Source organism: Gadus morhua, chromosome 10, assembly GCF_902167405.1.
Source record: "Gadus morhua chromosome 10, gadMor3.0, whole genome shotgun sequence".
NCBI lineage: Eukaryota > Metazoa > Chordata > Actinopteri > Gadiformes > Gadidae > Gadus > Gadus morhua.
Window position 1 is genome coordinate 7,614,072 of NC_044057.1, and position 17,772 is coordinate 7,631,843.

The following is a 17,772-nucleotide window of genomic DNA, read 5'->3' on the forward strand; positions in this document are numbered from 1 at the left end:
CAATGTTCCAAACATTGGCCCATTTCCCCCCCCCCCCCCACCCATTAGCCTTATTAACTTGTACCAGCGGGCGGATTATAAACTGGGGGGGGGGTACCCTTGCAGACTAACAACCCCAGGACGTGTCTGGTGTGCGAGCTGCTGGTCCATTCACAATGCTTCATGACTGACCCACCGGCCACCACCCTTCTCCCTCTACCCCACCTCCCCCCACCTTTCTTCAGAACATGTGCCTGGCTGGAGCACGGAGAGAGGTGGGGTACGGATGTGAGCAGCGGAGAGCACCGGTCTGATGGGGAGGGGGGCGAGAGGAGGAGAGAGGAAGTGTCTGGGAGCAGGGGGGCGGGGGGGCGGGGGGGATAAAGTAAACTGTCCTCCTGCTCTGAACCAAACATGTACAAACACGTCCGTACGGCACAAACAGATCATAAAAAATACGATGAAGGGAAGAGGACAGAGGAGACAAAGGGAGGAGGACAGAGAAGACAAAGGGAGGAGGACAGAGGAGACGAAGGGAGGAGGACAGAGGAGACAAAGGGAAATGTATCTTGTGTACCAGTTAACTCCAGTGACAAACTGGGCCTGTGGGGCACCAGTACGTGAGGGTTACTGACCGAACCCGACTTTTCCAACCGCGACGCACCCACTCGACGTACCAAAACCCTTTGAATCTCACTTCCATTTACAACCAAGAGAGGCAAATGGTGTTGCCTGCAGACACACAGTAAGTCGAATGTGGACATTTCTTATGTAAGAAAAAAGAGGAAATAAAGAAAGAGAAAAAATATATATTAAACTCAGGTTCTAAGAGGCTGGGGTCGCTTCAGACCAGACGTTACGCTACATTAGCACAGTGTCAATCTTCTGTCTTGAATGCAAATATTTGCAACCTTTAAATTACAGCAGTAATCCTGTTCCATTGTTTAAGTCAATTGAAGGTTATAACACTAGCCCCACACACACACGACCAAACACACAAACACACACACAAACACACACCCTGCGTATAATGTACAAAATGTTCTGTGTATAATTGCCTTCTTTATTCATGTGAGAACTTGTCCTTAAAAATAAGGATAAGTTCATGGCCATTTGCAGCCAACACAGATTTAGTTGCACTTTGAAACCTTTGCAAAAATGTCTTTGTCTGTCACCTGTTGAAACACCCCTGTGTACAGACACGTTATTTATAGCTCATTCTTACTGCTCATACTCTTCATGATTCCTGTGAGGTAATTCTATTATAGAGCAGTCTAAAAGGCTTCTAAAATGAAGTGCACAGCAGTATAACCCTTAACCCTAACCCTTACCTTAACCATCAGCTGGGGATCTCTGCCCCACTGGGGCCCCAGAGGGCCAAGGTTCGGCACCAGTCAGGCCATGGAACAAGGTGGTCAAGTCTCAGGGCCCTTCAAACCACATTCTGATCCACTAGGTCTCACGGGCCGCACCTGAAAGTGGCTGTGTCAAAAATATAATACAGCCTGTTTGGGCAAGTCCTAGAAACACACATCTTGGATATGTCCTCCCGGGGACCTAGGGAATGTGTGGGCGATGTTCTTTTAATTAAAACCTAGTTTTTCGAGTGAGACATTGATGCCTCTTCTTTGGGACAGGCTGACGTGTTTTTGTTGGGAAAACCGGGAGTTTACTCCCGCTGTGCTTCAAGCCGAAGAATCCATAGAAAGGTTCACATTTGGTTGCACAAGATAATCATCACATTAAACAAATCATTAGTGAGTGGGCTGCAATATCCTCAAATGAAAGACACAGCTTAACAATGTCTGCATAATATCTGAGTAAGCCATGTATTCTCAAATGCAAACAAATTTGCAAGAAAACAAAGACATTTTCTTTCTGAGAGGTGGCATTCACGCTGGTGGAGCGGCGTGGTCGTCCCGCTTTAGTTTGTGTCTTCTCACCAATGGGTTTATACGCTACAGGCATGCCTAGCATGCACATAGCCTTGTGTACACATGCTGCATGTTAGCGATATGTGTGGCGGACATGCACATACTACATACCAAACATGCACGACTAACGTGTTGCAAAAGATGTGCCCTTGCTCAGCTTGTGACCTCTGCTCGTCTGTTGGATTACATCACGGCTCCAGACAGGTGGAAAACAACAAGCTGCTTAAGAGAGTTCCCTGAGAGAGGAGCCTATGCACACACACACAGTCACACACACACACACACACACGTGCGCGAGCACGCACGCACACACGCACGCACTCACATATGCGAACACACACACAAACCCACACAGACACACACACACGCGCGAGCACGCACACACGCACACACTCACACATGCGCACACACACACACAAACCCAAACAGACCCACACATACACACACACACACACACACACACACATACACACACACATGCACACGCACACACACAGACTCACACTGTATATGTGTGTTAGTGTGTGTGTGTGTGTGTGTGCATGTGTTTTTGTAACTATCTCATTACGAAAATGTGCATGTTGATGTTTTCAAAACATTTGAAGCTGTTTGTGTGCTGATCTTTTGCCAACTGATGCACAATAATATAAGTATGTGTTTATTTTATTAGAACGCAAAGCTGCAAACGAGAACTCATGGGAGGCAGCAGTTGGGTGTGCATGTTTTTCAGTGTGAGTTATGTGTTGAGTATGCGTGTTAGGGATGTGTAGGGGATGTGGTACCTTGGCATATATCGGCTTTGGCATATGCAGTTGGAATAGGCAGTGCTATTATATAATACGTTATTTATGGATGCGTGTGTGGGGGGCGTAGGGTTTGGGGGGGGGGGGGAGGGGGGCAATTACCTCATTCACCCGTATCCCCCCCTGGATGAGAGTATGACTGGGCTGGGATGGAAGGGACGGGGGTGGCCTATATGGCCCCCTGCCCCCATGGCCCCCGCCAGGACCGCCTAGAGGAGGGGACAGCCAACCCTTTGGTCCAGGAGGATGGAGCCAAGGCCTGAACCACGTTTCCACTTGGCACGTCATCAGAGAACCACACATATGCACGCACACTATTGGAACATATACCCACATACGGCTATACACACTCATGCCAATATACACACAAGCATGCATACACACACACACACACACACACACACACACACACACACACACACACACACACACACACACACACACACACACACACACACGCGCGCGCGCGCACACACACACACACACACACACACTCAGATTCACAAAACCATACACTCACAAACACAAACATCTAACTGGGCCAGTGCATGCAAGGTACATTTCACATAACACTTACTTTACTGCAGGGTGGATCCCCAGTGTGCCATTAGGAAACACTTCTGCCCACGCTGCATCTTCTCCTCTGTGTAGACTTAAGTGTTCTGGGGCTGTGTGGTCGACCAGCGGCGGGAGGGAGGAGGAGAGGAATGGGATAAAGCCTTCAACACCTCCCCTGATGATGGTGTTGCATCCAGGCTCTTTGTGTGCATGAGAACACTTTAGTTTTCTCCTCTTCCCGCTGCTACGTCTGCACACTGGGTCAGTCGTGATGCAGCTCAGTTGGATCAGCAGTGTTCAATTGTGCTGTTATGGTCTTACGCCTGTGAAGGATTGCTTTGTTCTGGCTTCAGTCTAGTAAAAGTAAAGTTGAAGTTACAGCTGTGTTTCCTGTGTGAATTATTACAAACATAATACCAACGACAAGAGCGTTAAGTGTAAGAAATGTCTGAAGAATGAAACCCACCAGCTTTGGCTCAACAAACGTCACGTTCTCCTCCCCAACATGCATTTTTACTGTTTTGTGGGGAACCATTTTGAATAGTCATCGCATGGTATGGGTGAAGTGAAATATATTATATATATAATATATAATAAAGGATGAAAGGTATAGTTCTTACCATGGTAGGTTAATTTACAATGCAACACAGTATCATTGCAGTCTTATATTTACCGATTAGAAGCAGAACTTTATAAAGTACAACAACAAATGGATCAGCGTCTTTCATATCACAGCAGTCGAGCCTGTTGAGGCGAGCTCTGGGTTTTACGGCATAAGTCAAACACCGGCTTCTTGTTTTCCGCTCAATGCCAACTGTTTAACTGCCGGTGAAGATTATAGCCTTTCCATTTCCTCAGGTCCCCTCCTCCAACACTCCCCAACATGTACTTATTTTCTTCGTCCTGGAAGGGTGATAATAAAAAAAGTCACACAACGGGGTGTGAAGTTCAAAGAGTGTGTTTTTGATTAAACTCATCTCCTTCTAAAGAGAGCTGAGGGAGGAAGCATTTTGTTCTCTATGAGCCACAAGGTTAGGCTGTCCTTTTAGCTAGACAATGGTACCCAGCAGGACCAGCCTGCATGCACAGACATGCACACACACACACACACACACACACACACACACACACACACACACACACACACACACACACACACACACACACACACACACACACACACACACACACACACACAAACACACACACACACACAATACTGCACTCAGTGATGACAAAACATCATACGAGCATGTGTCTACATGCATGTATGCAAATGCATACACAAAAACAGACACACACACGCCCATGTATGTATGCACATGCACACATGCACACACACACACACACACACACACACACACACACACACACACACACACACACACACACACACACACACACACACACACACACACACACACATAAACATATACACAAACAAACACACCACACACAAGCGCCCACACACAATCACACGTGGCAGTGGTGGCGCCAGAGTTTTCGTGCGGGCTGAATTATTCCGTGATGGTGCAGAGGGATGTACTGTATGGTAATGTGTATTTGCAGGGCCAGGCTCACAACATTCAGTCAGTTTCAAGCACTGTGTGCCCTCTATATACGCCCCTGTTGATTAAAAAACAACAGCAATTGATAGATGTACCACAGAGGTGAACTGTGACAGTGTCAACAGCATCAGAGACAACCCGGGCCACACAGCACACAAACAAACCAACAGAGCATCGACACACTGCAGCCAACTTGAATCACGCACAAATCCTGCATCAGCATAAAATGTGTGCTTCTTTTCTTTATTAGTGTTGTGTTGTGTTGAAATACACAACACTAACCCACAACGTCCACTGCTATCCCATAACACAGACAGACAAAGCCAAAAGATACACCGTCATGTATTCAGGTCAAATAAGGCAAGAACAGATGAAAGGCTTAACCAGGAGTTTGATAAATCGTACTCTGATCATACAATACCTAAATTAATGCAGCTACTGAATTAAAACCAAAAGTCTACAGAATCATTGCTTGGAAGCCAAGGCAAAACCAGTCTGCTCTGCAGTAAATGTAATATTTTAGGCATGCGAAACATAGTATCTTTCATGATCGATTATTCCAGTCAGGCGTAGAAGTCAAACTAGCCACGACTAAAAGTCCTTTGCTGATTGCCGTACTGAAGTGTACTTCAGTACTGCTGGCTAACCTGGGGCCTTCCTCAGATGGCTGGCTAACATCGCTAACAGCATCCCCACTAGCACCAAGAGCAGCGTCCTCCTTCCTGCTCCATTTCTTGACCCTCGCCCTGAAACTTCTATGATGAGCTGCTGTCTTCTTTCTATGGGTCACTCTCCATTAAGATGCGGGGACGCCACTGATTTCTGTGGATGACGTTGTTTTTTTTACAAAGAATCAAGAAATCTTTCACACCGGCATAGAAAATGCATGCTCGCTTGTAAAAGCACAATGTTCAATCTATGGCAACTATAAATCCCTTGTGTGAGTGACATCATGACCTTAAAGTGAACTTAAGTCAGTGTCACTGATCTGAGGACCGCAAAGGGAAAGAGATGACTACGCATACACACACACACACACACACACACATGAACACACCAATGCCGAACGATGCAAGCCAAACTTTTTTCAGCATGTGCCTGAGAATAGCTCCTCAGGGCATTTATACCTCTGCCGAAAAACAGAAGTGGGTCACATGACCCAGCGTGGCGCCGCCCTGGGCTGGGTTTGGTTCACATCACACCATACACACAAGAGCAGAGAAGTCCCTGCTGAGGTGCACTTCTCACAGACCGCACACTTCTCCTTATCTGGGGCAGGGGCAGAGGGAGCCCCACCTAAGGCTGTCATTGCTTCCTGTTAAGAAACGATCGTGGTGGTGGTGGTGTGAATGTGTGAATGTGTAAAGCACATATCTCATATATTTGTTATGTGTTGTTCTTTTTTGGTTTATCTATGGATGTGTGTTTAAGTATTCATTAAAGGATGACAGTTGTTGTACCTGACACATCATTAAGACTCATTTATACGAAGCAGACCGGCGTGAACGCACAAAAACACACACAAACGCTTGCACAAACACACACACACACACACGCATGCGCACCCACAAACAAACACATGCATGCACGCACACATGCATGCGCATGCACACACAAACAAATGCACAAACGCATGCCAACACACAAACAAACACATGCACTCATGCACACATACATGCGAGGCACGCACACATGCATTCGCACACACACACACACACACACACACACACACACACACACACACACACACACACACACACACACACACACACACACACACACATATCAAAAAATGCACACACACACACACACACACACACATACAGTCACACACACACACACACACACACACACACACACACACACACACACACACACACACACACACACACACACACACACACACACACACACACACACACACACACACACACAAGCGAGTGCATTGCTAATGGATGGGGGTTGTGTAGTATTTCAGTCATGCTATGTCACTATGTTTGTAATATGGGAATGTGGGTGTGTGTGTAAAGGAGTGTGTTTGTGCACAGTGCAAATTATATGTGTGTAGGGGTTTGAGGCGTGTCTGAGTGCAACCTAGTGTTTTTTTTTTTATAGGAGAACTCATTTTTTCAATTCCTCCTATTTGTTGTTCTTAAAAACTGGTCCAAAACTAGCAAACTAATCATATAATATTCCAGGAATACCAGAGAACCACAACAACATCTGCTAGGTTCCAGGCAAGCTAGAACAACCCCTGTGGACTCACCTCAGGGATAAGGGTGTTTAGCTAGGATAGCTCCTACCCTGAGTCTCAAATGAAGTGGTTTTCTTCAAAGCAAGCCTGGCATTACCCTCAACTTTTGAGCTAAACTGAGCTAAACTGTGGAGCCAAGAACAGGGACTTCTAATGGGGAGTGGGGAAGCCAAGTAAATTAAAGAGATTGGGCAAGATTAGCTTGGAATAAGGAAAAAGTTGCTTTATTTGGGCTGCCAATTGGGAAGCTTTCACAACAAGGCCAGGTGTTGTGGTTCTGTGTGTGTTGGCCTAGGTTAGGTTTAAGGTGTGGCAGTTGTGTGTTTTGGGCTAGGTTGGGTTTAAGGCGCTGTGGTGTTGTGTGTTTGTTGCTAGTCTAGGTTTAAGGCACTGTGGTTGTTTGTGTGTGTGTGGCTAGGTTGGGTTTAAGGCACTGTGGTTGTGTGTGTGTGTGTGGCTAGGTTAGGTTTAAGGCACTGTGGCTATGTGTGTGTGTGTTGCTAGGCTAGAATTTAAGGCACTGTGGTTGTGTCTGTGTGTGTGTGTGTGTGTGTGTGTGTGTGTGTGTGTGTGTGTGTGTGTGTGTGTGTGTGTGTGTGTGTGTGTGTGTGTGTGTGTGTGTGTGTGTGTGTGTGTGTGTTTGGCTAGGTTAGGTTTGAGGCACTGTGGTTGTTTGTGTGTAAGGTTAGGTATGGTTTAAGGCCTCTGGCTTTAGGGTGGTTGGCTGTTTGTCAGGAGTTCGTACAAATTTGCTGCTGAGGCTGAAGCCTGATTAATCAATCTAGGAATTCTCAAACCCTCACTGCACACAAAGACACACACACACACACACACACACACACACACACACACACACACACACACACACACACACACACACACACACACACACACACACACACACAAACAGATAAGACAAACACGCACCACCACACATGCACCGTCAAGGCAAGCAAACAAACAGCACACTGAACTCTCTCTCTCTCTCTCTCTCTCTCTCTCTCTCTCTCTCTCTCTCTCTCTCTCTCTCTCTCTCTCTCTCTCTCTCTCTCTCTCTCTATCACGCACGTACAAATCACACACTCATGACTTAATATAAACAAAGCTATCTATAAAGAGATAAATGTAGAAATGCTTATCTAGACAAACATAAATTCATTACTATTGAAGTGGATCAGCTTATATAAAAGACATCCATTACTATGAGTGATGATTTTCATGTTTCGACAGGTGTCTCTTATTAGCGTTATGAGGAATCTTGTGTCAGTGAGTCCTCTAGAGGTCAACTCTGGGAACTGCACGTTCTGCAACCCTATCTTAGCAGCAACTTTTACATTGTAATGTTCATTCAAGCCAGTCTCTCTAGATTTTATGCAAAACGTACATTTATCAGGCAAAACTATACAATTATGTTCCACTTAAGGAAAATCCATTATTCCATGAAGGATCACCTGTGTCCTTTGTAAAGGGTCTGCTTAAAAGAATGTAGCATGTAATAACATTAGATACTCAACATTGTAAATCGTCTCCTTTTTTCCAATTCCTAGAAAAACATATTTATGTCAATAGTTTTTATGTTACCAAGAACTGTCAAGACTTTGAGAAGACAGAAGGCATAAACTAAGGGCATCACAGAAGCCCTCCGCTTCCTCTCGTGGCTCATTAAACCAACTGACAAGGGACTGCGCAGGCTGACCTCTTTTGTCCACCGCACACTGATGCTCTCCTCCCCCCCCCCCCCCCCCCCCCCCCCCCTCTCTCTCTCTCTCTCTCTCTCTCTCTCTCTCTCTCTCTCTCTCTCTCTCTCTCTCTCTCTCTCTCTCTCTCTCTCTCACCCTCCTTCGTCCCCGATTAGACTGGCACAATGCCCAGGTGGCTGATGCTAGCGTGCCACTGTTGTTTGGGCACATATTTGCCTCAGAGTTCTCGGTAACACTGTACGCTGAATAATAGTTTGTTATCTGATCCTACGTGGGTAGGTAGGGAGAGGAGGGGGGGGGGAGGTGAAACAGAAAGCTGAGAGGAAAGGAGTGACCTGGTGAGGAAAGGGAACCTCCACAAGTTTCTAGTTGACCTTTGGGTCAAACAGACCTTCTCTCTAAAGGGTGTTGTGCACTTTGCAGAGAATCCCGGCCTACTCTTGGGAATTCAACGTGCGCTCCGAAGTCCCCCCTGGTCCCTGCTCCAGATCCACTCTAGAGACCGATCAGGCCAGCAGGACATCCTCTGCACCTATGGTTACACACACATGCCTCCGCACTATCTCCAGACATTTCTCAGTGAAACCTCTTTGTCTGTGTGTCTGTGTGGTTGTGCACGTGTGTTTGGTGAGGGGATGTTTTTTTATATCCCTTATTTGATTGACAAACAAAAGTGATGACGTGTACAGGCGCACCACACGTGAACTGCTAGGTTTATGGGTTCATGAACTTCCACGTGCACATACACACACCACAGCTACCAGCAAGCACACAATGGGGTGTGTGTATGTGTGTGTGTGTGTGTGTGTGTGTGGGGGGGGGGGGGAGGGGGTTTGAGACACGTGTATCAATGCATTCCCAGTGCCCTGCTCTCAGGGATGTGGTACCACTGTATATCACTGCCCCAGCCCTCAGTGGTATACTGGGGATAATAACGCTAGAAGTCCCCCATCCCTTCACCCACACCAGCTGGCCCTCTAGGTGTCCTGTGTGGTTTTCTGCAGCTAGTGTGTACTGTCTGTGTTGTCTGTTTCAATGCAACATTAAACCGAGGTCTATTGGAATCCTCCCATTGGCTGACCAAGGTGGGTGTTGCTGCTGGGGCTCCAAAGAGCTGAGGCAGCAAAATCAAAGAAAAACGATTGATCTTGTGACTGTGCTTAAACAAATTATAGAACCGAATGACAAAGATTGGCATGGACACACAGACACATACCTCCTCTGTCTCCCTCGCACACACACAGATGCACGCACACACACATGCTCACTGGCACGCATACAATCTCACACAAACACACGCACAAACACAGGCACAAACACACACCCATGCATGCACAAACGCAGAGTTACACAGAGACACACACACTCACAATAAATATCATTCTTCACATTATATCTTCAAATATAATACCGAGGTTATTCACATAATTTGAGCATTGATCATTTCCTTCCACATCAGTTCAAGGGAGAAAAGTTCACACATAAGTTTGGTATTTTGGATTGAAGATTGTTGTTCGATCCCCGGCTCCTCCCAGCTGAGTGTTGAGGTGGCTGTCGCTTTGAGTTGACTGCGCCGTCGGCGAGTGAACGTGTGTATGAATGGTTGTAAGTCGCTTTGCATAGAAGCGTTTGCTAAATGCGTTAATGTAAATGTCATAAGTCACATGGCTGCGTTAAGTAGGTCACATGCAGGCTTTGTTAAAGCGCACAGCGCCCCCTGCACTCAATCAGTGCCTTTCTGCAGTTCCTCTTCAAACCAACGGTGTGGTGCACGAATAGGCTACTGTGTAGTACATGTCACAAGTTTTGAATGTGTAGTTCACTAGCTATCATGGCTAAGTAGCTACACTTGCATCCTACATATATCCATGTAGGCTCTCGGCTCTGTACACCAGCCCCCATCCAAGCCAGATTATAAAGACGCAAGGTGAAATGCCAAATAAACTGGATTTCATCGTCCTGTTCTTTTGTTTTTACTTCTTCACTCGTCCAACAGATCTCCTTACAGACTTTTCCATGACTTCGTAGATCCTGCCACTTCCATCTGCGATAACTTCACTCCCCTCCCCTCATTCATCATCATATCAATGTGAAATAGAAATGTGTTCTGTCTGTATACATATCATAAACAATATATTAAGCAGGCCTATAGTAATATATCAAATGATTCTCAATGTCATACTTCCCTCATATTGTTTAATATACAATAATATAATATATAGGCCTCACCTTTAATATAATATGCATTCTTGTGTTTGAGATACATCGCCATTCATGCAGAGTAGTGTTCCCAAGAGCCTGATTTGTCATTATCTGTTAGTTCCTATAACTTTACAATAAAAAAAAATGAAGGTTTAGTAAGAAGCGCACCGCTGTGATTACAATTTGATTCCCAAACAAGATAGCCTGATGAAAAAACAAGAACATATATATTTTAGGTTAGTCTAGTTCTAAAGACTGGACATTGGACAATGATTCACACTAGATTAGATATCTGATATTGATATTCAAACACATTTCCCCTAATATCAAGGATATTGGGCACTTGGGGAAATATGTGTGAAACGTTGTGAAATGTGTAAAACAAGAAAAATCTGAAATATATTGGGTCTCATCCCGCTATTGAGATAAGGAAACCAAAGAAGGGGAACATTGAACATTAAACTGAATTCATCATCACGGATATACTTTTTGCATTCCGTCTGTCTGAAATAATCTGACTACATTAAATGTCATCTAAAAAAAGTGTGGGTTGTTTTGTCTGACAAAAGTTATTATTTGTATGTTCAGATGAACATACAAATAATAACTTTTGCTATTTATTATTATTATTATTTATAATTTTTCAAGTGTTGACTTGTCCCTAAGATGAATATGTCTCTCAAAACAAACACAGGCACAAACACACACCCATGCATGCACAAACGCAGAGTTACACAGAGACACACACACTCACAATAAATATCATTCTTCACATTATATCTTCAAATATAATACCGAGGTTATTCACATAATTTGAGCATTGATCATTTCCTTCCACATCAGTTCAAGGGAGAAAAGTTCACACATAAGTTTGGTATTTTGGATTGAAGATTGTTGTTCGATCCCCGGCTCCTCCCAGCTGAGTGTTGAGGTGGCTGTCGCTTTGAGTTGACTGCGCCGTCGGCGAGTGAACGTGTGTATGAATGGTTGTAAGTCGCTTTGCATAGAAGCGTTTGCTAAATGCGTTAATGTAAATGTCATAAGTCACATGGCTGCGTTAAGTAGGTCACATGCAGGCTTTGTTAAAGCGCACAGCGCCCCCCTGTCTCTCAAATTGTACAATATAGCCTATAAAACACACTAATCGTGTGTGTTTGTGTGCAGAGTTCTCAACCTCTTGTTTCATTATTATTTGTTCTTCGATTTCACTTTATGATTAAAAAAGATGATGTCATCGTTGCCATTATGATGATATCCTCCTCAGATCAGGACCCTCCTGTAACCCTTCAAACAACAATCCCTCCAGCTGTTCGGGCCTGGAGCGTTAACAGGCCTAAACGGCTGCGTGACTCATAGCTCTGGTCGTAGCTGATAGGCTGATGTGTGTTGATAAATAAATAGATACATCGTCCAAATGCAAGATGCAGTTTTAGATCAAACTGTCTGTCAGTCTTATCTCTAAAATAGCCACGTATTCTGAAAAGCGAAAAATAATTGGCACTCAAAAAGAGAGTAAATGCGATAAGGGAAAATAAGAGAGAAATAAAAATAATAAAGCACACCAATCGCAAATTAATAAAATAAAGTTGCACTCCAGCACTTTTTAGCAATCCAAAGGATGACTCATGTATATACGCATATCACATGACCATTATATCCACATCTCATTCTCTTAATATATTTTTATTGAAACTGAATGGTACTGTACTACAATATCATTTTTTTTTTTTAAAGAATGCTGTTATCATGCAGATTATTATTCAGATGCCAATTTCAACAGCGCAAGGTCTTACATTACATATTGCAATCATGTTTCCACCGTATTTGTATCTGCGTAAAGTAAATGTCTTACACCACAGCAAAACCTTCACAGCACAATATAATAGAAGAATCCATCAATACCAATCAATGGTCAATTTTAGCCTGACGCCAACCATAAAACTTGAGAGCTATACTGAGGATTCCACCTCACGGAACTATCATACGCCTGACAGATTCTGCAGATTGAATGGGCAATTGTGCTTCTGATGACTTACACATGCACATAATGACAACATGTTTCAGAGAGAACAACAATTTAACTGAGCAGCACTGTCATAAATTTTGATCAGCAAGCTATATTAAGTTGGTAATTGTGCGAATTGTAGACAACGCTTCTCACTCATTTGCATTTGCTCAAACAAAATCAAATCAGCTTGGGGGGGGGGGGGTAAGTATAATTTACAAACAAAAACTAAAATAGTGTTCTGCTGTTCAGATTGAAATGTCTGGTCTTGCCTTGATCTCAGCCTAATGTAGAAGCCACAGTCTTCTGGCTGTTTAGGGCTGTTGGGGATGGTTTATATCCATGGAAGGTCATTGAATGCAAAGTTTATTGTTGGTGTTGAGCACATCTGGAAATAAAGAAGGAAAGAAATGGTGCTGTTTGTCATTGTGCATGACTTAATCAAGTGTATTTCTGGCCCAAGCTGGTGTCTAATATAACTTGTAGTAGCCTCTTGTGGCTCCCTCTTCAACCAAAGGCCTTCGCTGTGTTCGGTTGGAATCCTCCCCTTTATTCAATTGGGTTCGAAAACTTTTAAACTAAAAAACTTTTATTTCATTATCTTTACAGGTTATTGATGTGACTCGTGTTAAATACGTGAGCAAAGTGGTTGGATACTCTAAGAATAACTTTCTAATAGCATTTGTCTTTGGCTGCTTTTGCTTCTCCTCTACGAGTGGGTGGTTTCCAGCCACTTCACTTCCTCACAAATGCTGAACAAGGACACCGTGTTGTGAGCGTTTATCGCTCACTTTGCATGAATGGGTGGGGGGGTTGGTGGTAAATAGGTGGTTGGGGTGGTGGGGGTGGGGTGCTGCAGGGGAAGGGATGGTTGAGATGCACAAGTGTGGAGCTCTCAGTGTCCGTAAGCGGCCGTTAGTTTAAAAAGAAGCTCAGGGCCATCAGTGACCACACACAGACTCACGCATGCACACGCACAACCACAGCCACAGCCACAAACAGCGGCCAACAAGAACTGTGTTTCTTGTGCTGATGTAGCTGACTGCGGCGGCACTACCCTGTGTCTACCTCTGCGACGTCGCCCACCAGGGTAACAGGGGGCCGTTATATCGATGCTGAGCTGCAGGCCGGCCCCTTGGCTTTAGGAGGACAGATGCACGCGGGTTGGGCTGAGGGAAGGGCCGTCTGAACAGCGGGGGTTCTCGGGGTTAGGGTTCTGTTCTGTACACTGTGTTCACCTCTGGAACGGTTGGAACATCCTGTCTGATAGACATTACGTGGCTCGAGCGGACAAAAAAAAAGTTGTACGTTTTAAACCAGATTTCCATAGGTCACACATTTTACAGAACATGCTTTGGGTAAGATGTGAAGACTTGTGAGCCTATAGAACTCACTTAGACATTTTTAGTGGTAAGCCACAAACACGCACAAGCACACACACATTCACAATTGCACATATCTGGAACAAAGTGTGTCTGTGTGCGTGTGAGTTTGTGTGTGTGTATGTGTGTGTGTGTGTGTGTGTGTGTGTGTGTGTGTGTGTGTGTGTGTGTGTGTGTGTGTGTGTGTGTGTGTGTATACGGCTCCCTTAAACAGTGTGTTTCACAGATGTTCTCTTCCTCCTACTGAGCTTATCACGCCCTCAAACACACACACACACACACACACACACACACACACACACACACACACACACACAGACACACACACACACGCACACACACGCGCACACACACACACACACACACACACACACACACACACACACACACACACACACACACACACACACACACACACACACACACACACACACACACACACACACACTCTCACAAGCAGCATTTCAGTTAAGTAAACAAATGGCGGGTTTGCATATGTCACTAAAGGAAAACTCTAGATGGACAACATACAAGTAAGGAATGATTTTTCTTGAATTCCGTACATTCAGAAACATCATGAACTCAAAATGAGGTGTTAAATGTTAATTGCTATTCAAATTTGCCGTGGCATAGGATATTGGTAAATTATCTGCAGATTGTAACATTAAATAATAGCTATGATACAGTTATAGGGAGGTTTTATACTTTTACTCGCAACTTGACTTCAACCCTTGACCTTAAGCGACCGAAGGGGAAACACGGTCAGGTTGAGAACAAAATGTTCCAGACAGCACAGAAGTAGGTCAGGAAGTTTCTGAGCAAAGACAAGTGCTTCCCCCTAATGTCCATTATATGAACTGCGGGAAATTTTGTCATATTGTCCTCATATACATTTCATCCAATAATAGACCATTTTCCCAGCGGACAAACGAAAGTGTTTCTCATAACACTAAACATGGGTCTTGTCCTTTAAATAACCTTTAAAGAATGTTTACTACCGCGTCCTGGTATAAAGAAAATTGGAGATCAATAGAGGCTATTGCCGCTTTTCCACTGCATGGTACCAGCTCGACACGACTCGACTCGACTCGACTCAGCTCGCATTTTCTGCGTTTCCACCGCGAAAACATGGTATCTGGTACCTGAAGTGGCTGCTTTTTCTAGTACCGCCTCGCTCTAGGTTCCAAGCGGCTGAGCCGATGCCGGCCACTGATTGGCCAGAGAGTGTGACTTCGTCACACCCTCTGGCCACATGGCAACCATGCTGGTAACATCCATAGCAGCGCCGCAGCCAACATATTCCACTTCTTCAACTTCTTCAACATGCCAGCTAATAATAGTAATGTTATCGATGTCCTCCATTGTTGTTATGTGGGTTCTGTCCATGTGTGGGTTGCGTAGGTGTTGTTTGCGTCGCATACAAAAATACGTCACGGCCCTTTCGCGCAGCCGACCCCGCCCACGTCCAGGAGGTACTATTTGCGGTGGAAAACGACCCGTGCTGCTACCGTGTCGAGTCGTGTCGAGTCGAGTCGAGTCGAGTCGAGCTACATGTGCGGTGGAAAAGCGGCATATGTGTATTGATTTCGTGAGGTAACCTTATTTTCAAAGACATATTACAAGATTGTTTGATAACCAATATCTAATCTGCATGTTTGATGGAAAAGTTATAATAACGGTCAACATTGCCAATCATTTCTGTTGACAATCCTTTAAGCAAAGCCTCATCCATTGGATTTGGATGTTATCTGCTATTTAAGGCTGTTGGGTACGACGATGTCAGATATATGGGCACAAATAAACTAACCTAAACTGAGAAATAAAAATGGAGCAACAGTTCATGCTGTTCTCCTCAGCATGAGACCAACGCAACGCATGCATTTTTGATCCCTTCCGCAGATTGCCATGCGGTGTGTACCGCGGTGTGGCGCGTTCTGCCGTGCGGCGAGTTCCGCGTTGCAGCGTGCTGAATAAGCACCTGCCGGCCGGGCTGTTGAGCAGCAAGCTGTGTCCTCCGACGCAGGAGAGGTCAAGAGGAGCGGCCTTATCTCTTAGCCCGGGTGATTGAAAACAGCCACTAATCTCAAATCACATCTTTCATCAGCAGAGAGCAAAGAAAATAAGCAGAAAGAAAAGAGATGGGTCAGGGTGTGCTCCAGAAGGAAAATAAAACCGTTTAAAGATAAAATGATGAGGCAGACTTTTGAATGTCAACACAGGATTTAGCAAAGCGTGCCTTACATTACTGCAACATGTTTGACCTGACCCTATGACAAGCCTGTCAGTGGTGGTGGAAAAAACGGTGTAGGTCAGGCCTGATCACACAAGAGAAATATCCAGGTTCTGCAATGATTTAGATTCATAGATCCATAACCGACAAACAATAAACACATCCATTCAGAGCGTCTCTGTGTAACATAAACCATAGTAGTAGAGCCGTACACACACACACACACACACACACACACACACACACACACACACACACACACACACACACACACACACACACACACACACACACACACAAACACACACACACACACACACAAACACACACACACACACTCACACACACACACACACACACACACAAACTCAGACGCACACACACACACACACACTTTATTCCAGATATGTGCAATTGTAAATGTGTGTGGTTGTAGTAGTTGTATCCTGAGTATATCCTTCCTCTCCTGGCCTTGCAGACAACAGGTTGTGGTATGCGCATGGGGGTGGGGATGATAGGTAGATCCTCCGGCGTGTCCCTGTAGTGATCATTATCGTGGTCCGTACCGGTAATATGAAACAAAGTCCGACCTGTCCTAACCCTAACCCCCCCTAACCCCCGTGCCCGGCGGTCTGGGAGGTGGATGTGGGATTAGGCACACACACACACACACACACACACACACACACACACACACACACACACACACACACACACACACACACACACACACACACACACACACACACAACCTTGCATCCTCATCCTAGCCCCCTGCCCTCCCAACCCACAGCGCATAGCCCCCTTGACTGGGGTGGTCTGAGGGGGAGAGGGGGGGTCTGGGGGGGAGAGGGCTGGTCTGAGAGGGAGAGGAAGGGTCTGGGGAGAGAGGGTTGGTCTGAGGGGGAGAGGGGGGAGAGGGGTTGTCCAGGGTGGAGAGGGGTCTGGCGAAGGGTTAACAAGGCGAGTAATTAAAGCGCCACAGTCCTCTCCTCTTTGGCAACACTTCCTCCCCTCCGTCGTTTCTCTCTCTCTCTCTCTCGCTCTCTCTCTCTCTCTCTCTTTCTCTCTCTCTGGCTCAAACAGACCTTTTCTTCCGTCTCCATCCCCATTTCTCTCACAAACACACAAACACACACACGAGAACGCGCACACTT